General features: G+C 33.2%; 1 long non-coding RNA gene across 1 annotated transcript; it reads left to right on the top strand.

Annotated features, from left to right (window-relative positions):
* LOC109617426 (uncharacterized) lies at window positions 1-6036 on the top strand. The gene is made up of 4 exons (XR_010709326.1): window positions 1-140; window positions 1722-1827; window positions 2905-2948; window positions 5900-6036. It is a non-coding gene; the product is annotated as an uncharacterized lncRNA (long non-coding RNA).
* Window positions 6037-14968: the final 8932 nt, after the last annotated feature.

Below are 14968 nucleotides of genomic sequence, written 5' to 3' on the forward strand. Positions count from 1 at the left end.
TTCCGATGCTATGAACCACATATACTATGACCACAGATGTACATATTGATTTACAAATATACATATAAAAGGCAATCAAATTTCATGATGAGTGTAAAGAAGGATAGCGGCATTGAAGATATTTCTCCACAAAGTAAAAGGTAAGAAATCATACATTTTCCTTCGAACTGTGTTTGTATATAGTTTCAAAACAACAGATAATAATTATTAACTTTGAACGAATGACCGCTGACTGCTTCTAATAGAAACTAGTAGTCAAATAAGAAAATGCCTTTAGTTATTGAAGCGCCTCTTAATTTCTATCAACAATTAAGCCATCAAATGTGTAAAGTTATATATGCCTCATCTATTTATGAATAAGTAAATAACGAGGGGGGGGGGGGGGGGGGCGACTTAAAGACCTGTGGTATGTGCATGAATATTTAAAAGCATTTTGTTATGGTGGATTATAATGACCCACAAATTTTTATGTGAATATTTAACGTATTCTTGAGCTAGTCTGTTCTTGGTGTCGGTATCTACTTAATATTGTATGGGTTTGTCATCCGGTGTCTGTATAACAAAGTTGTTTCTTCGCGATGTATCAAACCATTGGCAATTCATGCATAAGAAATACGTCTATGAAAAATCACATATCTTTATATACATATCGGTTAATTACAGAAACCACTTATCGGTATATACCAGTATATACACATTGGTTAATTACGGGAATTATACATATGGGTTAATTATGGGAATCACATATCGGTATAATTATTTAATGCTTGAGCATGCAGTCAATAGACCCGAATGTTTTCCCTTGATGCAGGGAACAGCTAAGTATGTAGTATGATCTATTGCCCGAGGGCAATAGATCATACTTAGCTGTTCCCTGCACCTTCGGAAAAATATTCGGTTCTATTGACAGCATTAAATAATTGTATAATAGAGAATAAAGGCAACTTCAATCAATAAAACACAAAAGATTATTCTTTGAAAGAATTTTCCAGGTTTCCGTACCAATTTGCACAGATAGTGCTGCCATACTTTGCATGCACATCGAACACGTGTGTCGTTCATACAGAGTGCATAACGTCTGCATCTTTCTGAAATCCCGGCGGCACTACATCCAACACAGTAGATAAATGATAGTAAATCCAAGAAAGTAACAACGTAACATCAATTCCATCGGTTTCTGCAAAAACGTTCCGTTTTTAAAATTTCTGCGATCATAGACATTGCTCGAGCTGCCACAATGTGTGGTTTGCGCATGTGCGATGTTATAACAAACACAGGAAAACAGTCTACAATTATCGAGGATTATTTTTATATGTGTTATTGAATATCAGTCTGTCTTGTTTCGTCATTTGATATGCCTTGCCTGTGCAGTGGTTGTTATATTATTTTTGTTCAAAACGCGTTTCTACAAGTTGTTTCGTCCAATGTAACGTGTTCGGGTGAATAAAATACCTATATGCGGTGAACATGAATAGTACTATATCGGCCTCATATAAGGGGGGGGGGGGGTGTAGTGATGAGAAGAGCAACAGAAATCGACAACTAGTTGTAGTCGGAGATAAAAGGAAAACAATGCGTATCAGCTTTTAATTTTATATATATATATATATATATATATATATATATATATATATATATATATATATATATATATATATATATATATATATCAGTTAACTACCAAAATGACACCGGTAAGCCAGAAAATGGTGTCATTTCAGATGCAGTTGATCGGATTTCTGGTTGTACTGTTGTGTGTACAGAGTGTGACAAGTGACGCAATGGCTAAGAGAAACTCTAAATGGCCGATGGCATTGCACAAGCGAGGTAAATCTCTCTCTCTCTCTCTCTCTCTCTCTCTCTCTGATTCATCAATTTGATACCTGAACGTGACGTCATTTAAAGGGACATGGTCAGGATTTTGGTTGAAATTCATATTTCCGTTTTTAATTTTTACAATACATAAGTACCTTAATTATTTCTTACAGTCAGCCAAAATTTGGGTGTCAGTCGTCGAGTTATAAGCGAGACACAGACCCCACAGTTCTTTCTTATGTAAACAAGGCTGCACGAGGTCATGTTTTTATTTACATGTTAAAAATTCCAGGTTTAGACCTAAAAGTAATGTTATTAACAGTAGGGAGTGGGGTTTTGTTTATAAGAAAAAAATAGTAGATAGAAAATCAAGCTTGAAAAAGAAATAGCATATTAATCAAGAAAGCGATGAAAACAATAACATGGCACGAGCCTTGTTACATAGCCAAGAATTGTGAGCTCTGCATCTTGTTATAACTCTTCGACTGACACTCAACTTTTGATTGATCATTTGAAATGCATTGATAAAGCTATGGAAGCGTATTAGGGCCGGAGCAGTATTTTTTTTTTATTTATTATTACAAATTATCATGCAATTTGTTTTAACAAACTATTGATGTGTTATTACAAATTGATAATATGTTATAACATTATCAACATGTTAAAACAGATTATCAATTTGTTAAAACAGATTATCAATTTGTTAAAACAGATTATCAATTTGTTTTAACAGATTATCAATAATTATAAATAAATTACTAGACTAAGTCTGTTATTACCAATGACTAATTTGTTATAACAAATAAATAACTTATTTTAACAAATGAATAATCCGTTATAACAAATTAATAATATGTGATAACAAATTGATTTGTAATAACATTTGAACATGAATTGTTATTTCGTGAAAAGATGTAGTCTCATAATAACTGCAACGATGTGTACAAACAAACTGAATAACTCGCGTTAGCGCGAAATGAAAATTTGTTTGCACACACTGTTGCTACATGTACAATGACGCTATATCTTACAAAAAGATATGAAGTTAATGTTAATGTAAATGTAATATGTATCGTGTTGTTTTTAAAGGACCAAATATGATTCCAAATGTTCCAGATTCTATTACAGATGAGGTAGGTTTTATTATAACTTTTTCATGCTTTTTTAGTCTACATGTGTATATATTTACATTTTCCAGTGTCTTCGCCTGTGATAACACTACGTATCGATTTTGTACTATATAACCCATAATACAAATGACGCCAAATCGAGGCGCAAGCGGGGTTTGCTTATCTATCATTTAAATATATAATGGTACGATTGCTTTAAATTATATAAATATAAGTAATAATGAATCATTCTTTGAATATTATGAGATGATAATTTCGGTCGGGGTGTGATCAAATCTATCATAAAGCCCTTCGGGCTTTATTGGATTTGATCACGCCCCGACCGAAATTATCACCTCATAATACTCAAAGAATGATTCCTTATTCCTTATATACATGTAATACCGATACGTTATAAGATCAGAAATTAACCCGTTACATTACAAGATAAATTTAAGTGGATTATTTGGACATTTTTTAAGACATACAGAAAAAAATATTGAACAAGATGAGCAAATAAGATAGGGTAAATGCCCAACGATTTAATCGATAGATTAGATTTCACATTTTGAAATATTTCTATAAAAGGGGTTTTATTTAAACAATAAAATGTATTCTTTGGTGATTCATGCGGTGTATGAGGGTGGCGACTCTGCAGAAAAATACATAATCCGCGTTAGTGGGTTATGTAATTTTTTCTGCAATGATCCCTACCTTCATAACACGCATTAATAATCAACAACAGCAATTTGTTCTTTATATTTAAATCATTTTATTTTTAACAACTTAATAAATAGATCGTAAAAAAGTATAAGAACAATTAACTAAATTATTGTAAATGTACATCAGTACATTAGCTAAAATACAAGTAAACAGCCAAATCGACTTCTATGGGAACTTGAGTCTGACATCGTCATAACTATTTCATGTGGTCCGTGATTTTTCTGAGATTGCTGAAGGTTTCAACCAATCTATAAACGGGGCGTGTAGATTTAAATTTCATGCAGTCCTATCAGTTTCTACAGAACTATATATGGATAAGATAAATTTCTGTAAGAAATACAGGGAATCATACTTACATGTGGATGTAAAGTCATAACAATGAAATTATTAAAAGGCAAATTTCAAAACTTTCATGTAGATGGTTTGAAAAGTGTATTTGATTGTTTTATGTTGTGTAGCTGAAAGTACATTTTCTTTGCTTGCAATTTGTCTTCAAAAACATGTACGTTTTTTTCAATATTTTACTTCTGTGACCATTGCAATTGGTCCCCATAACAACCATTTATGTTTATCTTGGATCTTGATAAACCAAACCTTTTCAAATGAATATAATCTGCCACTATCATGCGTGGCCACCGCATTTTGATAATGAAATGGAACTTTTGTAGGCCAAAATGTTTCTGTACTTTGTGCCAAGATATTTATACAGCACATTTTTTTTAATTATCCGATATTTATAAATACGTAATGGTTCAATCGATGTTTATTCAATAGTATGAAAAAAATTCCGATTTTTCTTTGGAAACTTCCCCTCTCAATAAGCTTGTCATGTGGTCAGGTTTCAAATGTATGGCTAAAAATTAAAAAAAATGTATACCGGAGGCGTATTCAACAGAGAGGGGGTGGTGAGGTGGGGTGCGAGCACTCGCCATAATCCCCTATACCTGCAACACAAATTTTGGCGAGGCTCGCTCTGCTGAAAACGGCTCTGGATTTTGCATTGCAATAGACATAAAAGTACCCGGATGATAACGTTGAAAAATTGTGCGAGGTGTTCCGTGTGACTTCCAAATGGAGAAAAGATGTCAATATTTCTTATGTTTTTTCTAAAGTATTTTTTAAAAATGTTCACTCATAGATCAAACAAAATTCTAAATAAAATGTTGGTGTCTTTATGCTTCTTTCAGTGCTACGGAGTATTTAATATGACCTTTCTGCACTGAAAGTGCAAATTGAACATAAATCGCTTTTCCCCCTGTAATTGTTTTATCAAAATGAACCATGCCATCAAATACAATTCTATACCATTTGAAATAGATAAAATTGAAATTAACTTTTACAAAAATTAAATTTTTTGACTTTTATGAAATATCAGTTTACAACCAAACAAGACCTTGGACTTTCAGTAGGATGTGATATCTTTTTTTTGATGTAATATCTTTTCTTGCGTCAAAACAAGTTAAATATGACGATGGTTTCTAGTGAATATAGATTGCTACGTCTAAGCTCAAAAGCCAGACAAATCTTGTTGATTTCAAAGAGCCATGGCTGAGTGTCCAGAAATGAGAAAGACAGGCCTACGTCACAGTGCAGTTTGATACAATAACCCAAAGTCCAAGCTCTTGTTAAAATGGTTCTAATATGCCAATATATGTCGATGAAAATATTAAAAATTGTTACGATAGGTATTTTTGGACAACTCGAAGATATACCAATGCACGAACTATCTGGACATTTGGTCTACACTAAAAATAAGGAAGCTTAAGTTACGGTACTCTAAAACAACTGAGATATAAAAAATGTTCATTTTCTTTTTAAAAATCCTCTGCCACAAAATATAGTCACATAATTATTTAAATCTATAAATATGTAATTTTCCCTTAACTATTTTATTCAAAACACTTTATTAAGCTTTGTATAATTTGAATTTACAAGTAGATTTAAAAAATGATGCTTATAATTTCCAGAATTGGCTACCGCAAAACAGAGGAACAAACCTCTTCAATTTGACATTATCCTTGAAATACAGTTGATTGAAATAAATCGTTTTAAATTTTGACATAAAGCAGTCAAAATGGAGAGAAAAAATCTCACTTATAAGCTCAAATATTACCCTTTAAACCCTTTAAATTACATAATAAAAATGTTTATCCTCCCAATCGAAAATATAAATGGTACACATGGAGTAAATCACATTTCAGTCTTGTTTAACGTAGTACTACATGTACGTTGTAGTTTGTATTCTTCCGTAGGTACAGAGTGTGACAAATGACGCAATGGCTAAGAGAAACTCTAAATGGCCGATTGTAATGATCAAGAGAAACTTTAAATGGCCGATTGCAATGATCAAGAGAAACTTTAAATGGCCGATCGCAATGCACAAGCGAGGTAAATCTCTCTCTCTCTCTCTCTCTCTCTCTCTCTCTCTCTCTCTCTCTCTCTCTCTCTCTCTCTCTCTCTCTTCTTTCTCTCTGATTCATTGATCAATACCCGTACACCTTTTTATGTTTCTTTGGGTTATGAAGGTAGCGACATTGCAGAATCAAAGTACTGAAGTACTGACGGGAGTTGATTTTATCGATTATTATTTATAATAAAATCAACGATATGATATTTTGCATGACAAGCTGTTCCTTATATGTATTTGAATTACGCACATTTTTTTTAATATGAATTCTCACAAAATCAACGATATGTTATTTTGCATGACAAGCTGTCCACTATTTGTATTTGAATTACGCACATTTTTTTTCAAATATGAATTCTCACACAGGAATTGCGTGAAATATATGAATCATGTTGTGTAATATTCAAAGAATTATTCCATCAAAGTACGTATCAATAATCGAAATAGTTATGAGAAACTGTATGGACCAAAGCAAAATTGAACTATAGTCTCGTTAAACCAGACTCAGCTGTTTCCGTTAATCTCCGACAAGCAAGAGAGACTCTCTGCTTGTCGGAGATTTACGGAGACAGCCGAGCGTCTGACTGAACGAGACTATATTGAACTCTAGCGTAGGAATACATAAAATGTACGACTTCTAAATTATCCGTACCATTTAAAATCTGACTTTTTGCGAGGAATCTTTAGATCAGTTTCTTTGAAAAACAATGCTTAATAACTCATTACATCGAATAATTTATCGATTAGAACTAGATGTTGTCAGCGGAGTATTGATTTGTGCTTAGGTCAAAACACTGTTTCACTTTCGGTTTGCCCGAGTAACTGCATAGGAGAGTTGATTAAATCAACTCCCAAAAAATACATTAATCTATAATATTATAAAAATACAGAAATAATACATAAAAAACATAATCTATAATAACTAATGCATACATGAAATCTATATAGAATTATTTTTCTTGCAATGATTGCTACCTTCATCAACCGCATCTCTCTCTCTCTCTCTCTCTCTCTCTCTCTCTCTCTCTCTCTCTCTCTCTCTCTCTCTCTCACTCACTCTCTCTCTCTCTCTCTCTCTCACTCTCTCTCTCTCTGATAATAATTATAGAATTATACATAATTATATCATGTTTATATTACATGCGTAATAATTTAATTTTCACAGGACCACCGTGGGACAACTGACTTCATTTTTGAGGCATACAGAAAAATGGCGAATAACTGTGAAATGGTGCAACTGCATGCCTAATAATTTCACCATTCAATAAATTTTCAAAGTTAAACATATTTCAATTTTTATTTACTGCTTAAAATGTTTTGATTTATTATAACTTAAAAGACTCAAAATCAAAATTTCAAACTATATTAGCTGAAACTTTTGCTTACTTACAATTTGTCTTCAAAATAGCTAAAAATTACCATTTTTAATAATTTACATGTACCCATGTGACCTTGGCAATCAGTCTGCATTGCAACTATAAACGAAACAAATTATTAAGTATGAATAAAATGTGTGACCATTCGTGGCCATTGAATTCTGATAACTAAATAGGACTGGTCATAATCATTATCCATTCATTCATTCTTTATTTCTATAAGCTTTGCAGCTCATCAGATTATACAAATTAAACATAGAAAAGTACAGAAGTGGGTATTTTACAGGAGACCCTATTACATTGTACATACATAAATATGACAAACTGACATAAGTAAAGGCGAAAAGAATCAAAAGAACGACATCTAAAGTAAATTACATATATCGTTTCTTAATTTCATACTGTAGTAAATGTATTTGCCGATCGAGGTTACAGTTATCTTTAAAAGTGTCGTTATTTAACAATTGCAACAGCTTGAACATCGATGGTTTATTATAAAAATACTTTTTAATAAATTTTTGACTGCATTCAATATATACTGGACTGGATTCAAGCCTGTAATGTGCCATAGCATATCTACAAAATATTTTGTTTTATTGAAATATATTGTTGCCTATACATGTAATTTTTAATATATAGTCCTAAAAATAAGACTGCATGCATTTGATACCAGTACTTGTATATATTTGAGCAGTCTTATGTACAAGAAGTCTTACATAAGCTTATGAGCCATGCATTGTCTTTTATATACATTTGTAATGGTATTAGAAATATATTTGATGTATTTGGGAACTCATTTATGGTGAATAAACATTTACGTTCAGGTGAACATAAAAGTCAGCGCTTTACACAGAAATTGGGTATGATCATATTTGTAGTCGACATGAAAAAAAAATCTTGTCTCGCATCTATAAACAGCATGTTTTTGCAACAGTTTGTGTCATCAATGATTCAAAATATTGGTTTGTGATCAATTTATTTCTCATATTTAAAGGTATAAGCACCACACTGAAAAAAAAAAAACCACATGTATTTCCGACGCCATGCACTTCTAAATTTGTGACGTTCTTCCATTTTATTGTTGAATCATATTAAGGAGGCTGGATAGTCAACAAATTGACCATCATATCTACCTAAAACTGTCAGATATGATTTGTTTACCTCTGAACTACTATATATACAGAGAAATATTCGCCCCCGTTTTATTTTTGCCCCTTTCGCCCTCGTTGCCAGCGGGCGAATTTCAGACTGGGCGAATACCTATGTCTCAAACTATCTTTCCTTATTCACAACATTGTATGGGCGAATTCAAGACGAGACGAAACCGTTTGTAAGTTGAAAAGGGCGAAAACAACACGGAGCGAAAATATTCTTGTATACAGTATTATTTATAAGAGAAATAATCCATAAATTTTCTATTTGGTTATTTTACTATATTTTTACATATAAAGAGATCAATACAGCCACGAAATTTGCCAAAACCATCGAGCCTTTCTGAATAGAATTCATTGTAGCCCAATTTTCACGGATTTCGCGGATGTCCCTGATCATCCACGAATTCCGAGCACATCCCCCTATCACATATGTTCATGTACGTAAAACATAAAGGAATTCATATCAACGAAATTACATCCTTCTTACGAATGATAAAAGTGAAAAGTTTAGATAGATATTTTGGTCCAAACGAATTTAAATGATTCCACATTTTATTCCAAATCCATTTGCTCTTTCGGGGCCATAAATATACACGCGCATATTTAATCATTTAATTTGAAAACAAAATAAATGCTTAAAACAATAAATACTTGTATATATGGCCTTTGCGAGATTTATATAACAAAACTATATGATAAATTGATATATACGTATGGTGGAATCATCATTGTTTGAGGGGTAAAATGTTCGTGGCTTTCGCGTGTAACCCTTGACAACGAATTTACATCCCCACGAACGTATATACAACAATATTTACGAATAGAACTTGCTACCAACGAAATTACGTCTCTCCAAAAACGGCATTAAACAAGCTCTTGACCTCTCCTTTAAATGAATCTTTTCCCGTAATTTTACAGCTTTAAAGAAATTATGTAGAAAATAAAACAATATTTTGACATTTCTATATTTGATCACTGGAAAAGTAATCCCGGTACCTATATATATTCAATTTGACATAATTTTAAAGAGGATGTCAAGAGCTTTATTGTTTAATGCCGTTTTTGGAGAGACTGTAGGCAGTCTAGATATATTTCATTAGTCAAAAATTGACAAAACTCCGAGATATGCTACTTTTATCCTTCATATTTCAGCCACGGTACACCCTATGAAACAAAGATATTGTTATGAAGCATCATTAAAAGTATTAATATCTTGAATTTCAAAAACCTGTAGGCACCTTTCATTTACTAGATCTTGACCTTAATTGTTAGCGCCAATGTTAAAGAAGGAACTTTCAGATCGCGCCATACTCTTTTTTTCCGTACAATCCTCTTTTGGCACAAAGTTTTAATTAAAATGCTTGTCGTTAAAATTACATCATCATCTGCCTTTTGATGGCGTTCACCATATTATTCTTGTCGCCAATGTAATCGCCATCATCTTCTTTGTCAGGTACAGACCCAATCACCACCACCCCCGGAACTACTTTCGGGTTGTCCCCCTTCCCTTTATTTGTGGGCTTATTTCCTTTTCCTTGGTCCTCTTTTTCTGGAGCCACTTTGTTATTACGAGAAGGGGTTTGTATAATTCTGGTTTTTCTGACGGGGGCCGGAGGGAGATGGTAAAATGGGTCATCGTCTTCGGCATCGTTCACGCCTTCCGTTCGAAACGCAATAAAAAAGTGTCCCAAAGATCGACATGGCGGATAAATGCAACATCTTATGCAACTTCTGAAAATTCTGGCAAACACCGAACAAGAAATCTCCATGACCTTTAAACAGGGCGCAAAGAACCAGATGTTTTTGAAAGCCACAAAGGCGAATTGACAGCCCCACCACCCCGCCGTGCATGGAGCTGCGACGCATGCGCACAAGTTGTAAATAAATCCCAAACAACATTCGTAGAACATTTTGGAAAATTCCCACGTAATGTCAAAACTTCGGGTTCCATACGGCTCGCCGGTAACGTCATAAAACTCGATCTGAAAAATATATTTATGTCAATATACTTTTTAAAAACATTGATACAATGCACATGTATATTAGAATGAGACACGGGTGCTAAATCATGTTAACTAAATAAAACCATTAAATTCCTTTTTTTTTAATGGATATCTAAAAAATTACTGTCTGTGTATGTGTATAGATAGACAGAAGGGATATATATATACACACACACACACACACACACACATATATATATATATATATATATATATATATATATATATATATATATATATATATATATCCCCGATTTACCCTCAATCCGATTTACCGTTTAAATTACAATTCTGCAGCTACTTGATTGGCAAAATACAAAACCTTCGTAATCATGCATTGAATAACGCTACAGGAAAGTCTACGAATGCTAAAGTATTACGTACAATGCTTTGGCACAATTGTTTTAAATACGAAACTGTTTTCTTTCGTTTTGAGGTTCATGTAGGTACGAAAGTAACAACATTGCAGAAAAACATGGGAGGGAATGCGCAATGATCGCTAACTTTATATTTTGTATAAATGACCAAAAATGACGTTCTAATGTTTGTATTTATATTTCACCGAGTAGAAGAAAAGAACGCGAATTTCTGTTAATGTCAATCAATACTTTTCTTATTGAACGAAATATTTTACATGTAACATAATGAAGGTAACATTATGAAGGTAACATTATGAAGGTAACAATATGAAGGTAACATAATGAAGGTAACATTATGAAGGTAACATTATGAAGGTAACAATATGAAGGTAACATAATGAAGGTAACATTATGAAGGTAACATTATGAAGGTAACAATAGTATAAGAATTCGTTATAGCCTAAATTTGCTTTGTCCGTGTTTGTAATATTCGAGTTTTGCTGTATTTGGAAATCTAACGTCAGCCATGCACTGCACGCATTTCGTGTTTTCAATGCAGCTAATGTTTTGTATGTTCATACACGGGAAAAAGTAAATTTAAAATTAAATGAAATTCAAATTGATTAAATCCAGATAAGTTTTTTTTGTCAACAACTAAACACAATCGGATTCTTCAGAGTTCAATGTCGGACATTAAAAAAGATGAAATAAGATTCACATAGTTTTCACCAAAAACCCCCTCTCTCCTTCAAAACTAAATATATTGAATCCAAAGTCCATCATGAAGTAGTTAGTATTCACTTCATCATTTGAAATATACCGGTATACTCAGTATACATGTATTTTTATAATTGATAGAACCATTTTAACAAGAGCGTGGACTTTGGTTAGTTTTGCCAAACAGTATTGCGACGTAGGCATGTCTACTTCTTGCTAGCCACTCGGTCATGGCTCTTTTAAATCAACAAGAGACTGAGTTGTCTAGCTTTTGAGCTAAGATTTTGCATTCGGTGCATATTTTGCTTGAAACTGTGTCATTTTTTACCTGTTTTGACGCAAGAAATAGATAGATATGTCCATCTGAAAGTGCAAGGTCTTGTTAAAATGATTCTTTATGTTCTGGATATCAATGTCGGATGACAAACTTTGTGGGACTCTTACCCCAACCCCCTAACTATGTAAAATATTATTTTTTATCATTATTCAGCATTCGTAGTTTGATATCACCCCTTTAGAAATCACACGCAGGCATGTAGCATCGCCCTTTCAAAAAATCAAATATATTGATGGGGGGGGGGGGGGCAACTTCTCAGTCATTAAAATCTTAATCGATGGGAGGGGGTATACTGTTTCACTGTTAATTTCCTTTTAAAATGTCTGCTGCGACAATAAGTTGGTTAGGGTTAGGGGTGGGGAGGGGGGGGGGGGGAGGCAGAGCTGTCATTATATGGATGTAAATGCCAATCGGTATCTCAAAACTACGTGTGTAACCAAAACTGATTATTTTGTATCCATATTTGGATGATAATTCTGAAGTCTTTTAAAACTCTGTAAGATGATAATGCAGAGATATTAGTATGTTTAATAGGCATCTGGACTGTAGCATTATCTTAGTTTTCAAGTGTTTGATAAAACAAAGAAACTACGTACTATGATATTAAAAGCAAGATCGATGCGTTTTAAATGGTCTTCGGTCATATGAATTTACAATGCAGAAAAAAAAATGAAGAAAGGACGTTATTTTACATATCAATAAAATTATACATGTATTACCAAATGGCAATTTTATATCGATCAACAATCTTTTTAATTAAACAAATTACGTATTTGTGTATATATACAATATATTAATGCGTATCAATCGTTTTCACTTTGTTGGGTTGCACTATCTTAGAGGACTAATAAATTCAATTTACACAATGTAAGAACTTGATTCGTAAGGCATTCAAGATCTCTACAGGGGCAACAGAGGAAGAACCCATGGCCATGTGGCTATGGGGGAAGAGAGTTGGGACCAGAACTGCCCACGGTTCCATAACTATCTAGCTATATAATAGCTTTAATTCGTTACATGCAGTTTGACGATGAAGTTAGTTGGTTTTTCTCACCTTAATATGGCTGTTCAGGCCGTTGGGGTCCCTGTTTTCTGGCTCCGGCTTGGTAGCAGGTTTGTTGGGTACCGTAGATCCAGCTACGTGCTTTTTCGGCATATTTGACTTGTTTCTTCGAATTTCTCAGTCACAAAATCTGCATTTACAACCCCACAACAAAACACATGTCTATATTAGAAAATATGCGGAAACAACAACGAATTTACGTTCCACGCATTATGTCTCACCGAACATAAAATTTTGCAGCTTCTTTTTGTTTTGGTCACATATCGCCCTCTAGTTCTAAATGTTTAAAGACTAACGTATCTCTAAATAAGGCGATTATTTTGACGTGTGGAGTTGAAAAATGTATGTACAACAAAGAGATTTGCTGCATTTTTAAATGGCTGTGATTTTTTTTCTTTTCTATATCGTGATTAAGCGATAAGTATTAACCATGTGTTTTGTCGTCCGTCGCTTAAGAATTCATCCCTTAACCCGTCCTTGATTGGTCAGTTTGTGTAATTAAATTCGATCCCTGTTTATAATTCTTTCCCGGTCGTTCGGGTCATGTTCTTTAAAAAAAAAATCTACAGGTCAGCTGATCGACTAACATTAGTTCTTACGTAAATCATGGATAATCCGTGTACATACATAATTATATACTGTGGTTTCATCAATATTCGTTGAATACCAATTTTCGTGGATTTCGTCGTTAAGTTAATCCACCACAAAATAAAATGTTCATTGAAGTGAAATTTCTATTAACATTTTGTATTGATAGGGTCATTGGCCACGAAATTACGTATCCTTGAAACTGTGGTTTTTACTTTATCCATGAAATATATTTTTTTTTGCTTATATGTGTGCATGATTACCATCTCCTTAATGTAATTTAAATCCTTTTTGGCAATGGGCCTCTAAAAGAATTGAAAATTTTGATTTCATACTTTTCATTTGCTTTGCTTTTATATTTTTCATTTGTTTGATTTTATATTTTTTATTTGTTTGATTTTATATTTTTCATTTGTTTGATTTTATCATCTAATGCGTGTATCATGCTATATTTATCTAAAGACATACTCTGATTTATATTGATTTTTTTCTGTAATATAAAACACACGGTCTGTATAGATATACGGTCTATATGCTATTTGGTTTGTTAAAGGACACTAGAGCAAAGGTCGTGACTATGTGACTATATCCAAAGAAATTTTAATCGGTCAGTAATATCAGAAATATTAACTGTAGACATAGCCATCCAATAAAGGCTTGTTGCACAGGCGCCTGCATGACGTTCTATATTTTATTCTCCTAATACAATATAATAACACACGTGTATTACTAAAAAGAAAAAATACAACATCGGGTGCTCGTGGTTCATTTTTTAAGAAATTGAGAGGAGATCGAGAGTGCCCGCAAACATGTAAGAGCATCTTGATTAACTTTTATTTTTCTATTACGGACGCATGAAACAATCAACCCCCCCCCCCCCCCCACACACACACACACATTTCATATACTCAAAACACGCCGTCGACACAATTTAGGTTACAAAAGATCCCCCTCCCCACCCAAAATATAAAAGAACCAGTAATCAATTTCCGTATATATTCAGTGCCAAACATTTTTAAATCAATTCTTCTCTATTTCAATATATATATATTTTCGAATGTGAATTGGAAAAGGAACCGTTGCTTTTTCTCCCCAGTATTATTTGATTTATGCGTACATCATTAATTTCTGAGTTTATTCTAAGGAGGGGGTGGCACATGCTTTTCGGCAAGCAAGTGTATCCAGCATTAATCCTTTCTCTATATACATTTAATTCTTTCTTTATATACCTGGATAAATAGTTCAACGTAATATACAGTTTGTATCTCATAGAGAGAAAAATTACATTTCGCAACTCGACTACTCAATGTATTTTTG

Source organism: Magallana gigas, chromosome 9 (assembly GCF_963853765.1).
Source record: "Magallana gigas chromosome 9, xbMagGiga1.1, whole genome shotgun sequence".
NCBI lineage: Eukaryota > Metazoa > Mollusca > Bivalvia > Ostreida > Ostreidae > Magallana > Magallana gigas.